The sequence below is a fragment of the Mesoplodon bidens genome (genome assembly GCF_964165515.1).
Source record: "Mesoplodon bidens genome assembly, contig: HAP1_SCAFFOLD_34, whole genome shotgun sequence".
Lineage (NCBI taxonomy): Eukaryota > Metazoa > Chordata > Mammalia > Artiodactyla > Ziphiidae > Mesoplodon > Mesoplodon bidens.
In genome coordinates this window covers 1,595,907-1,612,525 of record NW_027672207.1, presented here as the reverse complement: position 1 = coordinate 1,612,525, position 16,619 = coordinate 1,595,907, and the positions used below count along the sequence as shown (strand labels likewise).

At 43.8% G+C, this 16,619-nt stretch overlaps 1 long non-coding RNA gene across 1 annotated transcript in view; it reads left to right on the top strand.

Annotated features, from left to right (window-relative positions):
• LOC308610477 overlaps positions 1 to 12,612 on the top strand; it is a 139,718-nt gene extending 127,106 nt beyond the window's left edge. The window contains exon 3 of the long non-coding RNA XR_014014558.1: positions 12,436 to 12,612. This is a non-coding gene — a long non-coding RNA (uncharacterized lncRNA). The remainder of the gene's footprint in view (positions 1 to 12,435) is intronic.
• Positions 12,613 to 16,619: the final 4,007 nt, after the last annotated feature.

Below are 16,619 nucleotides of genomic sequence, written 5' to 3'. Positions count from 1 at the left end.
GGAATGGATCATTGTGATGAGGAGTTCATGGAGTATTGTGAAGACAGGTGTCAGGGAGCATTGTGATGACATATGTCATGGTCCATTGTGATGACAATGGCAGGGAGCACGGTGATGCCAAATGTAATGGAGGATTGTAATGACAAATATAATGGAGCATAGTGATGACTAGGGCTTGGAGCATTATGATGACAAGGGCCATTGAGAATTTTCATGACAAGGTCGTGAAGCACTGTGATGACAAAATCCTGGATCATTGTGATGAGAAAACCATGGAGCCTTGTGATGACAAATCTCATGGAGCATACTGATGAAAAGGGGCATGGAGCATTGTCATTACAGCCGTGTTGGAGCACGGTGATGAGAAGGGCATGGAGCATTTTGATGAGAAGGCCATGGAACATTCTGATGACATGTGTCATGGAGCTTTGTGATGACAAGGTCATGGAGCATTGTGATTACAGGGGTCTTTGGGCATTGTAATGACAAGTGTCATGGAGTCTTGTGATGAGAAGGCCGTGAAACATTGTGATGGCAGTGGTCATGGAGCATTGTGATGACCAGGTCATGCAGTATTGTGAAGACAGGAGTCAGGGAGCATTGTGATGACATATGAAATGGCCCATTGTGATGATAATGGCATGGAGCATTGTGATGCTTAGTGTCATGGAGGATTCTGATGACAAAGGTAATGGAGCATTGTGATGGCAATGGCTTGGATCATTGTGATGACAAGTGTCAGGGAGCATTGTGCTGACAAGTGCAAGGAGAATTGTGATGACAAGGGTAATGGAGCATTCTGATGACAAGCTCTTGGAGTATTTTGAAGACAATGGCATGGAGCATTGTGAAGAAAATGGCATGGGACATTGTGATGAAAAAGGCATGGAGCCTTTTCCTGACAGGGTTCAAGGAGCATTCTGACGACAAGTGTCAGGGAGCATTGTGGTGACAAGTGTATTGAGTACTGTGATGACAAAGGTCATGGAGCATTGTGATGAAAAGGGAATGGAGTATTGTGATGACAGGCATCATGGAGCGTTGTGATGACAAGTGTTAGGGAACATTGTAATCACAAGGGTTTGGAGAATTGTGATGACAGAGGTCATGGATTATTTTGATTTCAAGGAGCATGGAGCATTGTGATGTCTAGGACATGAAACAATGTGATCCCACGGTTCATTGAGGATTGTGATGACAATGGTAATGGAATATTGTGATGACAAGCGCATAGAGCATTGTAATGACAAGGTCATGTAGCATTTTGCGGACAAAGGCATGGAGCATTGTGATGACAGGTGTCATGGACCACTGTGATGACAAGCGTCAAGGAGCATTGTGAATACAGGGTTCATGGATCATTGGGATGACAAGGGCATGGATCATTGTGATGACAAGGGTCATGGAGCATAGGGTTGAAAATGTTTATGGTGTATTGTGATGAGAGGGGTCATGGAGCGTTCTGATGTCTAGGGAAAGGAACATTGTGATGACAAGAGTCTCGGACCATTGTGTTGTCAGGTGTCATGGAGTTTTGTGACGAGAGTGGTCATGGAGCATTGTGATGATATTGGTCATGGAGCATTGTGATGAGAAGGTCATGGAGACTTGTGATGAAAAGTCTCATGGAGCATTCTGATGAAAAGGGGCATGGAGCATTGTGATTACAGGGGTCTTGGAGCATTGTGAAAACAAGGGCTTGGAGCATTGTGAGGAAAAGGCCATGGAGCACTCTGCTGACAGGCGTCATGGAGCTTTGTGATGACAAGGGCATGGAGCATTGTGATTAACGGGGTCTTGGAGCATTGTGATGAAAAGCGCATGGATCATTGTGATGAAAAAGGCATGGATCCTTTCCATGACAGGGTTCAAGGAGCATACAGACAACAAGTGTCAGGGAACATTGTGATGACAAGTGTATTGAGCACTGTGATGACAAATTTCATGGAGCATTGTGATGAGAAGTCCATGGATAAACGTGATGATGAGCGTCAGGGGTGTTGTGATGATAAGTGTTATGGAACATTGTTATCACAACGGTTTGGAGCATTATGATGAGAGAGGTCATTGAGCATTTTGATTTCATTGTGAGGACAACAGCCTGAAGCATTATGATGATGGGCATGGTGCATTGTGATGACAGGGTTCATGGAGCATTGAGATGAAAAGGGGCATGGAGCATTGTGATTACAGGGGTCTTGGAGCATTGTGATGACAAGGGCATGGAGCATTGTGATGAGAAGGCCATGGAACATTCGGATGACATGCGTCATGGAGCTTTGTGATGACAAGGGCATAGAGCATTGTGATGACAGGGGCATGGAGCATTGTTCTGACAAGTTTCATAGATTATTGTGATGACAGTGGGCATGGTGCATTGTGATGACAAGCGCATGGAGCACTGTGATGAGAAGGTCATGGAGTATTGTAAAGACAGGTGTCAGGGAGCATTGTGATGATATATGACATGGTCCATTGCGATGACAATGGCATGGAGCATTGTGATGCCAAATATAATGGAGGATTGTGATGACAAATATAATGGAGCATTGTAATGACTAGGGCTTGGAGAATTATGAAGACAAGGGCCATTGAGAATTTTCATGACAAGGTCGTGAAGCTTTGTGATGACAAGGTCCTGGAGCATTGCGATGAGAAAACCATGGAGCCTTGTGATGACAAGTCTCATGGAGCATACTGATGACAAGGGGCATGGAACATTGTGATTACAGGGGTCTTGGAACATTGTGATGACAAGGGCATGGAGCATTGTGAGGAGAAGGCAAAGAGCATTCTGATGACGTGTGTCATTGAGCTTTCTGATGACAAAGGCATGAAACATTGTGATTACAGGGGTCTTGGAGCTTGGAGCATTGTGATGAAAAGGGCATGGATCATTGTGATGAAAAATGCATGGAGCCTTTTCATGACAGGGTACAAGGATCATACAGACAACAAGAGTCAGGGAGCATTTTGATGACAAGTGTATTGAGCATTGTGATGACAATGGTCATGGAGCATTGTGATGAGAAGACCATGGATAATTGTGATGACGAGCGTCATGGGGCATTGTGATGACAAGTGTTATGGAATATTGTGATCACAAGGTTTTGGAGCATTGTTATGACAGAGGTCATGGAGCATTTTGATTTCATTGTGATGACAATAGCATGAAGCATTATGATGATGGGCATGGTGCATTCTGATGAGAGGGTTCATGGATCATTGAGATGAAAAGGGTCATGGAGCATTGTGATTACAGGGGTCATGGAGCATTGTCATGACAAGGACATGGAACATCGTGACGGCAGTGTTCATGGAGAATTTTTATGACAGGGATAATGGAGCATTGTAATGGCAACTGCATGGAGCACTGTGATGAGAATGCCATGGAGTATTCTGATGACATGCATCATGGAGCTTTGTGATGACAAGTGCATGGAGCAGTGTGATGAGAGCGTTCATGGAGCATTGTGATAACACTGACATGGAGCATTGTGATGCCAAGCGTCATGGATCTTTGTGATGACAAAGGTCATGGAGCATTTTGATGACAAGTTCGTTGGCAATGTGATGAGAAGGGCTGTGAGCATTGTGATGACAGCGTCATGGAGCAATTTGATGAAAAGGGTTATGGAATATTTTGATGACAAGGGTTATGGAACACTGTGATGTCAGGAGTCATGGAGCATTTTGATGAAAAGGGTCATGGAGCATTTTTACGAGAGGTGTTAAGGAACATTGTGATGTCAGGGGTCATCGAACATTGTGATAATAAGTGCATGTAGCATTGTGATGACAGGAGTCATGGAGCATTGTGATGACGGGGGGAGGGAGTATTGTGGTGAATAGTGATGTAACATTGTGATATCAGTGGTGAGAGAGCATTTTGATGAGAAATGCATGGAGCATTGTGAAGACAATGGTTATGGAGCATTGTGATGACAAGGTTGTGGAGCACTGTGATGAAAAGCGCATGGCACATTGTGATGACATGTGTCACGGAGCATTGTGCTGACAACCTCATGGACCATTGTGATGACAAGGGTCATGGAGCATTGTGCAGAGAAAGGCATAGAACATTGGGATGACAAGGGTCAAAAAGCATTGTGATGAAAAGTTCATGGAGCATTGTGGTTAAAATGGTCACAGAGACTGTTGTTGACGAGGGCATGGACAATTGTGATAACAATGGTCATGAAGCATTGAGATGACTGGAGTCACGGAGCATTCTTATGACAGGGGTCATGGAGCATTGTGATAACAAGGGCATGGTACATTGTCTAATAAATTTCATGGATTATTGCGATGACTGATGGAATGGTGCATTGTGATGACAAGGGCATGGAGCATTGTGATGACCAGGTCATGCAGTATTGTGAAGACAGGTGTCAGGGAGCATTGTGATGACATATGAAAAGGCCCATTGTGATGACAATGGCATGGAGCATTGTGATGCAAAGTGTCATGGGGGATTCTGATAACAAAGGTAATGGAGCATTGTGATGACAATGGCTTCGAGCGTTGTGATGACAATGGTTAGGGAGCATTATGCCGACAAGTGCATGGAGAATTGTGATGACAAATAACATGGAGCATTCTGATGACAAGCTTGTGGAGTATTTTGATGACAATGGCATGGAGCATTGTGATGAAAAAGGCATGTGGCATTGTGATGGAAAAGGCATGGAGCATTTTTGTGACAGGGTTCAAGGAGCATTCTGACAACAAGTGTCAGGGAGCATTGTGATGACAAGTGTATTGAGAATTGTGATGACAAAGGTCATGGAGCATTGTGATGAAAAGTGCATAGATTATTGTGATAACAGTCATCATGGAGCGTTGTGATGACAAGTGTTATGGAACATTGTGATCACAAGTGTTTGGAGCACTGTGATGAGAGAGGTCATGGAACATTTTGAATTCAAGGAGCATGGAGCATTGTGATGACAGGGGTCATGGAGCACTGTGATATCAGGGATCATGGAGCCTTTTGATGAAAAGGGTCATAGAGCATTTTGATGACAGATGTTAATGAACATTGTGATGTCATGGGTCATCGAACATTGTGATGATAAGTGCATGTAGCATTTTGATGACAGGAGTCATGGAACATTGTGATGAGAGGGGTGAGGGAATATTGTGATGAATAGTGATGTAACATTGTGATATCAGTTGTGAGAGAGCATTTTGATGAGAAGTGCATGGAGCATTGTGATGACAAGTGTGTTGAGAATTGTGATGACAATGGTCATGTAGCATTGTGATGAAAAGGGCATGGAGTAATGTGATGACAGGCCTCATGGAGCGTTGTGATGACAAGTGTTATGGAACATTGTGATCACAAGGTTTTGGAGCACTGTGATGAGAGAGGTCATGGATCATTTTGATTTCAAGGAGCATGGAGCATTGTGATGACAACGGTCATGGAGCATTGTGCTGAGAAAGGCATAGAGCATTGTGATGACAAGGGTCAAAGAGCATTGTGATGAAAAGTTCATGGAGCATTGTGCTTAAAATGGTCACAGAGACTGTTGATGAGGAGGGCATGGACCATTGTTATGACAAAGGTTATGAAGCATTGTGATGACTGGAGCCACGTAGCATTGTGATGACAGGGGTCATGGAGCATTGTGATAACAAGGGCATGGAGCATTGTGAAGACAAAGGCATGGAGCATTGTTCTAACCAGTGTAATGTATTATTGCAATGACAGTTGTAATGCTGCATTGTAATAACAAGGGCATGGAGCATTGTGATGACCAGGTCATGAAGTACTGTGAAGACATGTGTCAGGGAGCATTGTTATGACATATGTAATGGCCCATTGTGATGACAATGGCATGGAGTATTGTGATGCCAAGTGTCATGGAGGATTCTGATGACAAATGTAATGGAGCATTGTGATGACAATGGCTTGGAGCATTGTGATGACAAGGGTCAAGGAGCATTGTGTTGACAAGTGCATGGAGAATTGTGATGACAAGGGTGATGGAGCATTCTGATGACAAGCTTGTGGAGTATTTTGATGAAAATGGAATGGAGCATTGTGATGAAAATGGCATGGGGCATTGTGATGAAAAAGGCATCGAGCCTTTTCGTGACAGGGTTCAAGGAGCATTCTGATGACAAGTGTCAGGGAGCATTGTGATGTCAAGTGTATTTAGAATTGTGATGACAAAGATTATGGAGCATTGTGATGAAAAGGACATGCAGTATTGTGATGACAGGCATCATGGAGCGTTGTGATGACAAGTGTTATGGAACATTGTGATCACAAGTTTTTGGAGCATTGTGATGACAGAGGTCATGGATCATTTTGATTTCAAGGAGCATGGAGCATTGTGATGACAAGGGCATGAAGCAATGTGATCCCAAGGTTCATGGAGGATTGTGATGACAATGGTAATGGAGTATTGTGATGACAAGCACATAGAGCACTGTAATGACAAGGTCATGTAGCATTTTGCTGACAAAGACATGGAGCATTGTAATGACAGGTGTCATGGAGCACTGTGATGACAAGCGTCACAGAGCATTGTGAATACAGGCGTCATGGAGCATTGGGATGACTAGGGCATGGATCATTGTGATGATAAGGGTCATGGAGCTTTGGGCTGAAAATGTCCATGGAATATTGTGATGACAGGGTTCATGGAGCATAGTGATGACTAGGTAATTGGGCATTGTGATGAGAAGAGTCCCGGATTATTGTATTGTCAGGTGTCATGGAGTGTTGTGATGACAGTGGTCATGGAGCATTGTGATCATATTGGTCATGGAGCATTGTGATGAGAAGGTCATGGAGCATTGGGCTGAAAATGTTAATGGAGTATTCTGATGACAGGGGTCATGGAGCACTTTGATGACAAGGAAATGGAGCATGGTGATGACAAGGTCCTGGAGCATTATGTTGAGAAGACCATGGAGACTTGTGATGGCAAGTCTCATGGAGCATTCTGATGAAAAGGGGCATGGATCATTGTGATTACAGGGGTCTTGGAGCATTGTGATGACAAGGGCATGGAGCATTGTGATGAGAAGGCCATGGAGCATTCTGATGACATGCGTTATGGAGCTGTGCGATGACAAGGGCATGGAGCATTTTGATTACAGGGGTCATGGAGCTTTGTGATGAAAAGGGCATGGATCATTGTGATGAAAAAGGCATGGAAACTTGTCATGACAGTGTTCAAGGAGCATACTGATGACAAGTGTCAGGGAGCATTGGGATGACAAGTGTATTGATCATTGCAATGTCAAAGTTTATGGAGCATTGAGATGAGAAATCCATGGATAATTGTGATGATGAGCGTCAGGGGGGGTTGTGATGATAAGTGTTATGGAACAGAGTGATCACAAGGGTTTGGAGAATTGTGATGACAGAGTTCATGGAGCATTTTGATTTCACTGTGATGACAATAGCCGGAGGCATTATGATGATGGGCATGGTGCATTGTGATGGTAGTGATCATAGAGCACTGAGATGAAAAGAATCATGGAGCATTGTGATTACAAGGGTCTTAGAGCATTGTGATGACATGTGTATGGATCATTGTGATGAGAAAGTCATTGAATATTCTGATGACATGTGTCATGGAACTTTGTGATGACTAGGGCGTGGAACATTGTGATGGCAGGGGACATGGTGCATTGTTATGACAGAGGTAATGGAGCATTGTGATGAGAAGGGCATGGAACAGTGGTCTGAAATGTTTCATGGATTATTGTAATGAGAGTGGGCATGGAGCTTTGTGATGAAAAGGGTACGGAACACTATGATACATGGGTCATGCAGGATTGTAATGACAAGGGCATGGAGCATTGTGATGAGAAGGGCATCGAGCATTGTGATGGCAAGTGTCATGGAGCTTTTTGATGACAAGGGCATTGAGCAATGTTACGAGAGGGTTCATGGAGCATTTTGATGACAATGACATGGAGCATTGTGATGTCAAGGGTCAAGGAGCTTTGTGATGTAAAGTCATGGAGCATTTTGATGACAAGGGCATGGTGCATTGTGATGAGAAGGGGAGGGAGCATTTTGATGACCGGGTCATGCAGCAATTTGATGAAAAGTGTAATGGAACACTGTGATGTCAGTGGTCTTGGAGCTTTGGGATGAAATGTGTCATGGAGCATTTTGATGACCGGGGTTATGGATCATTGTGGTGTCAGGGGTCATGGAACATTGTGATGATAAGGGGATGTAGCAGTGTGCTGACAGGGTCATGGAAATTGTGATTAAAGGGTTGAGGGAGTATTGTGATGACTAATGATGGACACTGTGATATCTCTCGTGAGAGAGCATTTTGATGAGAAGTGCATAGAGCATTGTGATTACAAAGTTTATGGAGCATTGCAATGACAAGGTTGTGGACCTTTGTGATGAAATGCGCGTGACACGTTGTGATGACAATGGTCATGGAGCATTGTTCTGACAAAGACATGGAGCATTGTGATGACAAGGGTCACAGAGCATTGTGATGAAAAGGTCATGGAGCATTGTGGTTACAAAGGTCACAGAGCCTTGTGATGATGCGGGCATGGACCATTGTTATGACAAACATTATAAAGCACTGTGATGACTGGAGTAAAGGAGCAATGTGATGACAGGGTTCATGGAGCATTGTGATGACATGGGGATGGAGCATTGGTCTGAGAAGTTTCATAGATTATTGTGATGACATTGGGCATGGTGCATTGTGATGACAAGGGCATGGAGCATTGTGATGAGAAGGTCATTGAATACTGTGAAGACAGGTGTAAGGGAGCATTGTGATGACATGTGTCATGGTCCATTGTGACGACAATGGCATGGAGAATTGTGATGCCAAATGTAATGGAGGATTGTGATGACAAATATAAAGGAACATTGTGATGACTAGGGCTTGGAGCATTATGATGACAAGGGCCATTGAAAATATTCATGACAAGGTCGTGAAGGATTGTGATGACAAGATCCTGGAGCATTGTGATGAGAAAACCATGGAGCCTTGTGATGACAAGTCTCATGGAGCATACTGATGAAAAGGGGCATGGAACACTGTGATTACAGGTGTCTTGCAACATTGTGATGACAAGGGCATGGAGCATTGTGAGGAGAATACCAAGGAGCATACTAATGGCATGCGTCATTGAGCTTTGTGATGACAGGGGCATGGAGCATTGTGATTACATGTGTCTTGGAGCATTGTGATGAAAAGGGCATGGATCATTGTGATGAAAAAGGCATGGAGCCTTGTCAAGACATGGTTCAAGGAGCATAGAGACAAAAAGTGTCAGGGAGCTTTTTGATGACAAATGTATTGAGCATTGTGATGACAAAGGTCATGCAGCACTGTCATGAGAAGACCATGGAAAACTGTGATGACGAGCGTCATGGGACATTGTGATGACAAGTGTTATACTATATTGTGATCAAAAGGGTTTGGAGCATTGTTATGACAGAGGTCATGGAGCATTTTGATTTCATTGTGATGACAACAGCATGAAGCATTATGATGATGGGCATGGTGCATTGTGATGACACGGTTCATGGATCATTGAGATTAAAAGAGGCATGGAGCATTGTGATGAGAAGGGTCATGGAGCCTTGTGATGAGAAGTTCATGGAGCATTCTGATGACATGTGTCATGGAGCTTTGTGAAGACAAGGGCATGGAACAATGTGATGAGAATGTTCATGGAGCATTGTGATGACAATGACATGGAGCTTTGTGATGCCAGGGTCATGGAACTTTCTGATGACAAAAGTCATGGAGCATTCTGAAGGCAAGGGTGATGTGCATTTTGATGAGAAGGGCAGGGAGCATTGTGATTACAGGGTCACGGCACAATTTGATGAAAAGTGTCAGGGAACATTTTGATGACAGCTGTTATGGAACATTGTGATGTCAGGGGTCATCGAACATTGTGATGATAAATGCATGTAGCATTGTGATATCAGTGGTGAGAGAGCATTTTGATGAGAAGTGCATGGAGCATTGTGATGTCAAATTATATGGAGCATTGTGAAGACAAGATTGTGGAGCACTGTGATGACAAGCGCATGGTGCATTGTGATGACATGTGTCATGGAGCATTGTGCTGACAAGCGCACGGAGCATTGTGATGACAAGGGTTTTGGAGCTTTATGCTGAGAAAGGCATAGTGCATTGTGATAACAAGGGTCAAAGAGCATTGTGATGAAATGTTCATGGAGAATTGTGGTTAAAAACATCACAGAGACTATTGATGACGAGGGCATGGACCATTGTGATGCAAACGTCATGAAGCATTGTGATGACTGGAGTCACAGAGCATTGTGATGACTGGGGTCATGGAGCATTGTGATAACATGGGCATGGAGCATTGTGATGACAAGGGCATGGAACATTGGTCTAATACGTTTCATGGATTATTGCAATGAGAGTTGGAATGGCGCATTGTGATGACAAGGTCATGGAGCATTGTGATGGCCAGGTCATGCAGTATTGTGAAGACAGGTGTCAGGGAGTATTATGATGACATATGTAATGGCCCATTGTGATGACAATGGCATGGAACATTGTGATGCCAAGTGTCATGGAGGATTCTGATGACAAGTTAATGGAGCATTGTGATGACAATAGCTTGGAGCATTGTGCTGACAAGTTTCAGGGAGCATTGTGCCGACAAGTGCATGGAGAATTGTGATGACAAGGGTCATGGAGCATTCTGATGACAACCTTGTGGAGTATTTTGATGACAGTGGCATGGAGCATTGTGATGAAAATGGCATGGGGCATTGTGATGAAAAAGGCATGGGGCCTTTTCGTGACAGGGTTCAAGGAGCATTCTGATGAGAAGTGTCAGGGAGCATTGTGATGACAAGTGTATTGAGAATTGTGATGACAATGGTCATGGAGCATTGTGATGAAAAGGGCATGGAGTACTTTGATGACAGGCATCATGGAGCGTTGTGATGACAAGTGTTATGGCACACTGTGATCACAAGGTTTTGGAGCATTGTGATGACAGAGGTCATGGATCATTTTGATTTCAAGGAGCCTGGAGCATTGTGATGACAAGGGCATGAAGCAATGTGATCCCAAGGTTCATGGAGGATTGTGATGACAATGGAAATGAAGTATTGTAATAACAAGCGCATAGAGCATTGTAATGACAAAGTCATGTAGCATTTTACTGACAAAGGCATGGAGCATTGTAATGGCATGTGTCATGGAGCACTGTGATGACAAGCGTCACGGAGCATTGCGAATACAGGGGTCATGGACCATTGGGTGACAAGGGCATGGAACAGTGTGCTGACAAGTTTCCTGGAGCACTGCTCTGAAAATGTTCATGGAGTGTTTTGATGACAGGGGTTATGGAGCATTGTGATGAGTAGGCAATGGATCATTGTGATGACAAGAGTCCCAGATCATTGTGTTTTCAGGTGTCATGGAGTGTTGTGATGACAGTGGTCATGGAGCATTGTGATGATATTGGCCATGGAGCATTGTGATGAGTAGGTCATGGAGCACTGGGCTGAAAATATTCATGGATTATTGTAATGACAGGTATCATGGAGCATTGTGATGACAAGGGAATGGAGCATGGTGATGACAAGTTCCTGGAGCATTGTGATGTGAAGACCATGGAGACATGTGATGGCAAGTCTCATGGAGCATTCTGATGAAAAGGGGCATGGAGCATTGTGATTACAGGGGTCTTGGAACATTGTGATGACTAGGACATGGAGCATTGTGATGAGAAGGCCATGGAGCATTCTGATGACATGCGTCATGGAGCTTTGTGATGACAAGTGCATGGAGCATTGTGATTACAGGGATCTTGGAGCACTGTGATGAAAAGGGCACGGATCATTGTGATGAAAAAGGCATGGAGCCTTTTCATGACAGGGTTCAAGGAGCATACTGATGACAAGTGTCAGGGGGCATTGTGATGACAAGTGTATTGAGCATTGTGATGACAAAGATCATGGACATTGTGATGAGAAGACCATGGATTATTGTGATGAGGAGCATCATGGGGTGTTGTGATGATAAGTGTTATGGAACATTGTGATAACAAGGATTTGGAGCCTTATGATAACAGAGGTCATGGAGAATATTGATTTCATTGTGATGACAATAGCCTGAAGCATTATGATGATGGACATGGTGCATTGTGATGACAGGGTTCATGGAGCATTGAGATGAAAAGTCGCATAGAGCATTGTGATTACATGGGTCTTGGAGCATTGTGATGACAAGGGCATGGAGCATTGTGAGGAGTAGCCCAAGGAGCACTGTAATTACATGTGTCATTGAGCTTTGTGATGACAAGGGCATGGAGCATTGTGATGAAAAGGGCATGGAGTATTGTGATGGCAGGCGTCATATAGTGTTGTGATGACAACTGTTATGGAATATTCTGATTACAAGGGTTTGGAGAATTGTGATGATACAGGTTATGGATCATTTGGATTTCAAGGAGCATGGAGCATTGTGAAGACAAGGGCATGAAGCAATGTGATCCCAAGGCTCACGGAGGATTGTGATGACAATGGAAATGGAGTTTTTTGATGACAAGCGTATAGAGCATTGTAATGACAAGGTCATGTAGCATTTTGTTGACAAAGGCATGGAGCATTGTGATGACATGTGTCATGGAGCACGGTGATGACAAGCGTCACAGAGCATTGTGAATACAGGGGTCATGGAGGATTGGGATGACAAGGGCATGGATCATTTTGATGACAAGTTTCCTGGAGCACTGGGCTGAAAATGTTCATGGAGTTTTGTGATGACAGCGTTCATGGAGCATTGTGATGACTAGGGAATGGAGCATTGTGATGACAAGAGTCCCGGATCATTGTGTTTTCAGGTGTCATGGAGTGTTGTGATGAGTGTGGTCTTGGAGCATTGTGATGATATTGGCCATGGAGCATTGTGATGAGTAGGTCGTGGAGCATTGGGCTGAAAATATTCATGGATTATTGTGATGACAGGGATCATGGAGCATTGTGATTACAAGGGAATGGTGCATGTATATGAAAAGGTCCTGGAACATTGTGATGTGAAGACCATGGAGACTTGTGATGACAAGTCTCATGGAGCATTCTGATGAAAAGGGGCATGGAGCATTGTGATTACAGGGGTCTTGGAGCATTGTGATGACTAGGGCATGGAGCATTTTGATGAGAAGGCCATGGAGCATTCTGATGACATGAGTCATGGAGCACTGTGCTGAGAAAAGCATAGAGCACTGTGATGACAAGGGTCAAAGAGCATTGTGATGAAAAGTTCCTGGAGCATTGTGGTTAAAAAGGTCACAGAGTCTGTTGATGACGAGGGAATGGACCATTGTGATGTCAAAGGTCATGAAGCATTGTAAAGACTGGAGTCACGGAGCATTGTGATGACAGGGTCAATGGAGCAATGTGATAAAAAGGTCATGGAACATTGTGATGACAAGGGCATGGAACATTGGTCTAATAAGTTTCATGGATTATTGCAATGACAGTTGGAATTGCGCATTGTAATGACAATGGCATGGAGCATTGTGATGACCAGGTCATGCAGTATTGTGAAGACAGGTGTCAGGGATCATTGTCATGACATATGTAATGGCGCACTGTGATGACAATGGCATGGAGCATTGTGATGCCAAGTGTCATGGAGGATTCTGATGACAAAGGTAATGGAGCATTTTGATGATAATGGCTTGGAGCATTGTGATGACAAGGGTCAGGGAGCATTGTGCTGGCAAGTGCATGGAGAATTTTGATGACAAGGGTCATGGAGCATTCTGATGACAAGCTTGTGGAGTATTTTGATGACAATGGCAAGGAGCATTGTGATGAAAACGGCATGGGGCATTGTGATGAAAAAGGCATGGAGCCTTTTCCTGACAGAGTTTAAGGAGCATTCTGACGACAAGTGTCAGGGAGCATTGTGATGACAAGTGTATTGAGAATTGTGATGACAAAGGTCATGGAGCATTGAGATGAAAAGGGCATGGAGTATTGTGATGACAGGCATCATGGAACGTTGTGATGACAAGTGTTATGGAACTTTGTGATCACAAGGGTTTGGAGCATTGTGATGACAGAGGTCATGGATCATTTTGATTTCAAGGAGCTTGGAGCATTGTGATGACAAGGGCATGAAGCAATGTGATCCCAAGGTTCATGGAGAATTGTGATGCAATGGTAATGGAGTATTGTGAGGACAAGCGCATAGAGCATTATAATGAAAAGTTCATGTAGCAATTTGCTGACAAAGGCATGGAGCATTGTGATGACAGGTGTCATGGAGCACTGTGATCACAAGCCTCACGGAGCACTGTGAATACAGGGGTCATGGAGCATTGGGATGACAATGGCATGGATCATTGTGATGACAAGTGTCATGCAGAACTGGGCTGAAAATGTTCATGTAGTATTTTGATGACAGTCGTCATGGAGCATTGTGATGACAGAGGTCATAGAGAATTTTAATTTCATTGCGCTGACAATAGCCAGAAGCATTATGATGATACGCATGATGCATTGTGATGACAGGGTTCGTGTAGCGTTGACATGAAAAGGGGCATGGAGCATTGTGATTACAGGTGTCTTGGAGCATTGTGATGACAAGGGCATGGAGCATTTTCATGAGAAGGCCATGGAACTTTGTGATGACATGTGTCATGGACATTGTGATGACAAGGGCATGGATCATAGTGATTACAGGGGTCTTGGAGCATTGTGATGACAAGTGTCATGGAGCCTTGTGATGACAAGGCCGTGGAACATTGTGATTGCAAGGGTCATGGATCATTGTTATGACAGGGGTAATGGAGCATTGTGATGAGAAGGGCATGGAGCATTTTGATTACTAGGTTTATGGAGCATTCCTATGACAAAATTGTGGACCTTTGTGATGAAAAGAGTGTGGCATATTGTGATGACAAAGGTCATGGAGCATTTTTCTGACAAAGGCATGGAGCATTGTGATGACAATGGTGACGGAGCATTGTGATGGAAATTTCATGGAGCATTGTGGTTACAAAGGTCACAGAGCCTTGTGATGACGCGGGCATGGACCATTGTGATGACAAATGTTATGAAGCATTGTGATGCCTGGAGTCACTGAGCATTGTGATGACAGGGGTCATGGAGCATTTTGATGACAACGGCATGGAGCATTGTGATGTCAAGGGCATGGAGCATTGGTCTGACCAGTTTCATAGATTATTGTGATGACAGTGGACATGGTGCATTGTGCTGACAAGGGCATGGATCACAGTGATGAGAAGGTCATGGAGTATTGTAAAGACAGGTGTCAGGGAGCATTGTGATGACATATGTCATGGTCCATTGCGATGACAATGGCAGGGAGCATTGTGATGCCAAATGTAATGGAGGATTGTGATGAAAAATATAATGGAGCATTGTGATGACTAGGGCTTGGAGCATTATGATGAGAAGGGCCATTGAGAATGTTCAGGACAACATCATGAAACATTCTGATGACTAGGTCCTGGAGCATTGTGATAAGAAAACCATGGAGACTTGTGTTGACAAATCTCATGGAGCATACTGATGAAAAGGGGCATGGACCACTGTGATTACAGGGGTCTTGGAACATTGTGATAACAAGGGCATGGAGCACTGTAAGAGGAAGTTTAAGGAGCATTCTAATGATATCCGTCATAGAGCTTTGTGATGACAAGGGCATGGAGCATTTTGATAACAGTGGTCTTAGAGCATTGTGATGGAAACGGCATGGATCATTGTGATGAAAAAGGCATGGAGCCTTGTCATTACAGGGTTCAAGGAGCATACAGACAACAAGTGTCAGGGAGCATTTTGATGACATGTGTATTGTGCATTGTGATGATAACAGTCATGGAGCATTGTGATGAGAAGAAAATGGATAATTGTGCTGACGTGTGTCATGGGGCATTGTGATGACAAGTGTTATGGAATATTGTGATCACAAGGGTTTGGAGCATTGTTATGACAGAGTTCATGGAGCATTTTGATTTTTTTATGATGACAATAGCATGAAGCATTATGATGATTGGCATGGTACAATGTGATGACAGTGTTCATGGATCACTGAGATGAAAAGGGGCATGGAGCATTGTGATTACAGGGGTCTTGGAGCATTGTGATGAGAAGAGTCATGGAGCCTTGTGATGACAAGGCCAAGGATCATCGTGATGGCATGGGTCCTGGAGCATTGTTATGACAGGGGTAATGGAGCATTGTGATGGCAAGGGCATGGAGCATTGTGATGAGAAGGCCATGGAGCATTCTGATGACATGTGTCATGGAGCTTTGTGATGACAAGGGCATGGAGCAATGTGATGAGATCATTCATGGAGCATTGTGATGACAATGACATGGAGCATTGTGATGACAAGGGTCATGGATCTTTGTGATAACAAAGGTCATGGAGCATTTTGATGACAAGGGCGTTGTGCATTGTGAAGAGAAGGGCAGGGAACAATGTGATGACAGGGTCATGGAGCAATTTGATGAAAAAGGTCATGTAACATTTTGATGACAGGGGATATGGAACATTGTGATGTCATGGGTCATGGAGCATTTTGATGAAAAGGGTCATGGAGCATTTTGATGACAGGGGTTATGGAACATTGTG